The following is a 5,503-nucleotide window of genomic DNA, read 5'->3' as shown; positions in this document are numbered from 1 at the left end:
TGGCTTTTGATTGGGGAACTCAAGGGATTGGCTGTGAGAAGGATTTCTTTATTTTATTTTCTTTCATTTTTAAAATTTTTATTCTTTTTTTTAACAGTCCATTAAAGAAAGTAGCAGGCATTCTCAGTTTTCAGCCCACCCAAGGCAAAGGTGGAATTAGGGAATACCTGCAGGACAAATTAACTCATCCTGTGATGGAGATAGTTCCATAAAGCACATATGTTTTCCAAGAAAAAGGGAGGGCAGAGCCCAATGCAAGTGGTGACTGCAATTGAAATAATATAGACCCCAGGGGCTGGGATATCAGTAACAGTTTCAACCTACAAAGAGTGGAGCTCAGTCTGCTCCTGGCAGAGGTATGGGGGCTGATTGAGAGTCCAGCAACCTTACCAGCTTGCAGGAAATAGGGTCCTGAGAGGGACAACTCTGCCCCTGAATAAAAAATGTGGGACAAGGCCAAGCAGAGGGAGTTACTGTTATTTAGGAAATTAAGACCCTAGGAGCTGGAAGATTGAAACAATTGAAGCCTGCCTTTAGCCTTAGCCTCTCTCCCATCCACATATCTAGCAGGGACCAAGTCTACTTAAAGATAAAGGTACAGAAGCATTTTACACCAGTTGGAAGCAGTGGGTTGACAAGCACCCTCTTCTGGGCAGGACAGGAAAAGCAAAGAACTAAGAAGGTTCACAGGAAAGACTGGCACCTTGCTGGGTCTCATACCCAGGGAAACTTGAAGCTGTTTATACTCCCTTCATGAGTTCAGGAACTGTCCCTCCTTGGCAAATATGACTGTGAGTCAATTATATTTGGTTATACCCAACTTCCATAGCTAGATCTCCATGAAAAAGTCACTAGAGGTAATGAAAGGAGTGTTAAAAACATACAGAGGCAAAGATAAAACAAACAAACAAAAAACCCAAAACAAATCAGAATTCCCTGAGGAGGAAGAGAGGAGAGTTTTGCCTGAGGTTGAAACAAATTCACACAGGCAAAAAGGGGAATCTCCAAAATCCTCCATATAGGCAGGGCAAGAATAAGAAAAAAAGACTGGAAAAAATCTGATCAGATAAACAGAAGCTATGTTAAAGGTCTAAAATAAGTTGAACCAAATGTCAAAGAACAACTAGAGAATAAAGCCAACCAGCACAAGAACCCTAGGCAAAAGGGAGAAAATCACATCCAGAATAAACTAATCAAGGAAATCAGGTGCTGAGACCCCAGCTAAAAACACAAATCATATTAGGAAGCATGAAGATAGGGCCCAGTCAAAGGAACAATCTAATACTTCAAATGAGATACAAGAGTTGAAACAACTAACTAAAGATGTCCAGAAAAATCTTCTAAATCAATTCAATGAGTCAAAGAAAAATATGGCAAAAGAGATGAAGGATACAAGGCAGATATTGGGTGACCATAAAGAAGAACTAAAAAACTTGCAAAACAAACGGCAGATTTTATGTGAACAAAATGCACAATAGGAGATATTAAAAACATAATGGAGACATAAAACGTCAAATTTCTTGAAACAGAAGAAAAAATTAGTGAACTAGATGAAAAGACATTTGAAATCCTACACACAAAAAAGAACGTATAAGGAAAGGAATGAAAAAATAGGAACAGTTCTGAGGGAATTGAATGTCAACATGAAGGACATGAATATACATTTTATGAGTGTCCCAGAAGGAGGAGAGAAAGGAAAAGGGTTAGAAAGAATAATTGAGAAAAAAAAAAACCTGAAAATTTCTCAACGCTTATGAGGGGCAAAATTACATGCAGGTCCAAGAAGTTCAGTGTAAGCCAAATGCAATAGATCTAAATGGACCTACTCCAATACACTAAGCAGATTGTCTATTGCCAAAGACAAAGACAAAGACAAGGAGAAAATTCTGAAAACAGCAAGAGAAAAGCAATCCATCACATACAAGAGAATCTCAATAATACTAATTGAAGATTTTTTTCTTAACAGAAGCTATGGAGGTGAGAAGGAAGGGGTATGATATATTTAAGATATTGAAGGAGAAAAACTGCTAGCTGAGGATTCTATATCCAACAAAACTGCCCTTCAACATAAGAGAGAGTGCAAAATATTTACAGAAAAACAGACATCTGCTCTGCAAGAAATACTAAAGGAAATGTGACAAGCAGGTAGGAAAAGGTATGAGGAAAAGGTTGGAGAAAGGTGTAAAAATGAAGATTATCAGTAAGAGAAACTAAAGGGGTAAAAAGAGAGAAAAAGTAAGATATGACATATAAAATCTAAAGAGCAAATCGTTGAAGTACTGCCTTTACAGTAATAACATTATATGTTAATGTGTTAAACTTCCCAATAAAAAGACAAAGACTGACAATGGATAAAAGAACAGGATTCATCTATACATTGCCTACTAGAGACTCATTTTAGACCCAAGGCAAAATATAAATGGAAGATGAAATGTTGTAAAAAGTTATTTCATGAAAACAACAACTAGAAAAGAGTTGAAATAGCTATACTCATATCAGATAAATTAGACTTCAAATTTAAAAACTTTAAAAGAGACAAAAGAAGGGCACTGTGTATTAATAAAAGGGACAATTCATCAAGAAAACATAACAATCATAAATATTTATGCAATGAGCCAGAGTGCCCTAAAATACATAATGCAAATAATCACAACACTGCAGGGAGAATTAGACATCTCCACAATATTATTTGGAGACTTTAATGCATCACTCTCATCAATGGATAGAACATCTAGATTGATAAGGAAACAGAGATATTGAATAATATGATATATGAACTAAACTTACCAGACTTTTACAGAACACGGCACCCCACAACAGAAGGATATACATTTTTCACAAGGCCTCATGGATCATTCTCCAGGATAGATCACATGTTGAGTCACAAAGTAGGGCTAAAAAATAAAATGATGGAAATTACACAAAACACTTTTTCATATCACACAATGGAGTTGGAAATCATTAAATGGTGGTAGGCTGGAAAATTCACAAATAAATGCAAGCTAAACAGCACATTCCTAAATGTCCAGTGGGTCAAGGAAGAAATTACAAGAAAAATCAGTAAATATCTCAAGGTAAATAAAAATGAAACCACAGCATAACAAAACTATTGGAAAGTAGCAAATGCTGGGCTGAGAGGGAAATTTATTATCCTAAATGCATTTATTTAAAAAAGAAGAAAGAGCAAAATTGGAACAGTAACTACTCTCTTGGAGGAACTAAAAAAAGAACAGAAAAGTAAACCCAAGACAAACATAAGGAGTGAAATAACAAAGATTAGAGCAGAAATATATGAAACTGAGAACAAGAAAATGATAGAGAGAATCAACAAAACCAGAAGTTGGTTATTTGAGAAAATAAATAAAATCGATGGATTCTTAGCTAAGATGACAAAGAAAATTTTAAAAAGGTTGCAATTAAATAAAGTAAGAAATTGGATGGGGAAATAACTATTGACTATACAGAAATAAAGGAAATAATGAAAGAATTCTCTGATCAACTATATGCTTAAAACCAAGACAACTTAAATGAAAGGACATCTTCCTGGAAAAGCATGAATAAGCAGCATTGGCTTGAGAAAATGAGACCTCTACATACTAATCACAAGTAAAGGTACTGAATCAGTTAGCTAAAATATTTCAAAAAAAAAAGATTCATGAACAGATACATCACACGTGAATTCTATGAAGCATTGGAGAAATAATTAGTAGCAATCCTGCTCAAACACTTCAGAAAACTTGAAGAGGAAGGACATCTACCCTACTCCTTCTATGAAGTCAAAGTAAACCTAATTACAAAGCCTGAGAAAGATACTCAATAAAACAAAATTATAAATCTATCTCTTTAATGAATATAGATGTAAAAATTCTTAACAAAATACATGCAAATTAAATCTGGTAGTACCTTAAAAGAATTATACAAAAAAATAAAAAATAAAAAATAAAAAAAAAAGGGGGGGGAGCGATGTGATTTCAGTACAAAAAAAAAAAAATCCTTTAGGGGCATACTGGCATTATTCATATGCCACTACTACAGGGCAATGAACGAGGCTGAAGCCAGGAGCCAGCCTCATGGCCTTGTAAAACCGTTATTAAATGAGAGAGATTCCTGAGGCTTTAGTCATTACTGCACCGTGGCTGCTCGTCGATGCTCTGTCTTTTTATTTGATCACAAACAGTCTCTTCAGCAGGTGTGGGACATATTAGGCAGATACAGGCAACAAATCTGCTTCTTGATTATCAGAAGGATAAGGTTTTCCCAATTTAATTAGTACCCTCGGGTGGTGCGATGGTGGCTCAGCGACAGAGTTCTCGTCTACCACGCCAGAGACCCGGGTTAGATTCCCAGTGCCTGCCCATGCAAAAAAATAAATAAATAATAAAAATGCCCTGTCAGAAAAAAAAAAAAAAAAAGAATTATACACTATGACCAAGTGGGTTTTTTTCAGGTATGCAAGGCTGTTCAAAACAGGAATATCACATAATACAATACACCACATCAATAAATCAAAGAAGAAACATCGCATAATTGACTCGACTGATGCAGAAAAGGAACGTGACAAAATTCACCATACTTTCTCTATGAAAATACTTCAAAGGATAGGAAAAGAAATAAACTTCCTCAATATGATAAAAGGAATACATGGTAAAAACACAGCTAACTTCAAACCAAAAGGGAAAAGACTGAAAACTTTCCTTCTAATATCATGAACAAGACAAGGATTTCCAATGTCACCAATGTTATTCAAAATTGTTCTGGAAGCTCTAGCTAAAGCAACTAGGCAAGAAAAAGAAATAAAAGGCATCCAAACAGTAAAGGAAGGAGTAAAACATTCATTGTTTGTAGATGATAAGATCTTATATGTGGAATATACCAAAAAAGTATAGCAAAGTTACTAGAACTGATGAATGAGTACAGTAAAGTGGCAGCATACAAGATCAACATGAAAAATTCAGTAGTGTTTCTACATACTAGCAATGGGCAATCTGAGGAGGAAGTCAAGAAATAAATTCCTTTTACACTAGCAATGAAAAGAAACAAATATTTAAGAATAATAAACCTAGGATGCAAAAGAATTATACACCCACAACTCTGAAATACTGCTAAAAGAAATCAAGTAAGACCAAAATAAATGGAAGGATATAACTATTTCATGGATTGGTAGGCTAAGTATAGTTACTGTGCTGGTTTGAAAAGATGTATGCCCCCTACAAAAGCCATGTTTTAATCTAAATCCCATTTCATAAAGGCAGAATAATCTCTATTCAATACTTTATGTTTGAAACTGTAATCAGATCATCTCCCTGGAGATGTGATTTAATCAAGAGTGGTTGTTAAACTGGATTAGGTGATGACAAGTCTCCACCCATTTGGGTGGGTCTTGATAAGTTTCTGGAGTCCTATAAAAGAGGAAACATTTTGGAAAATAAAAGAGATTCAGAGATTTGAAGAGAGCAGAATGACATAGCCACGAAAAGCAGAGTCCACCAGCCAGCGACCTTTG

The sequence above is a fragment of the Tamandua tetradactyla genome, chromosome X (assembly GCF_023851605.1).
Source record: "Tamandua tetradactyla isolate mTamTet1 chromosome X, mTamTet1.pri, whole genome shotgun sequence".
Lineage (NCBI taxonomy): Eukaryota > Metazoa > Chordata > Mammalia > Pilosa > Myrmecophagidae > Tamandua > Tamandua tetradactyla.
This window is presented reverse-complemented; position numbering follows the sequence as displayed.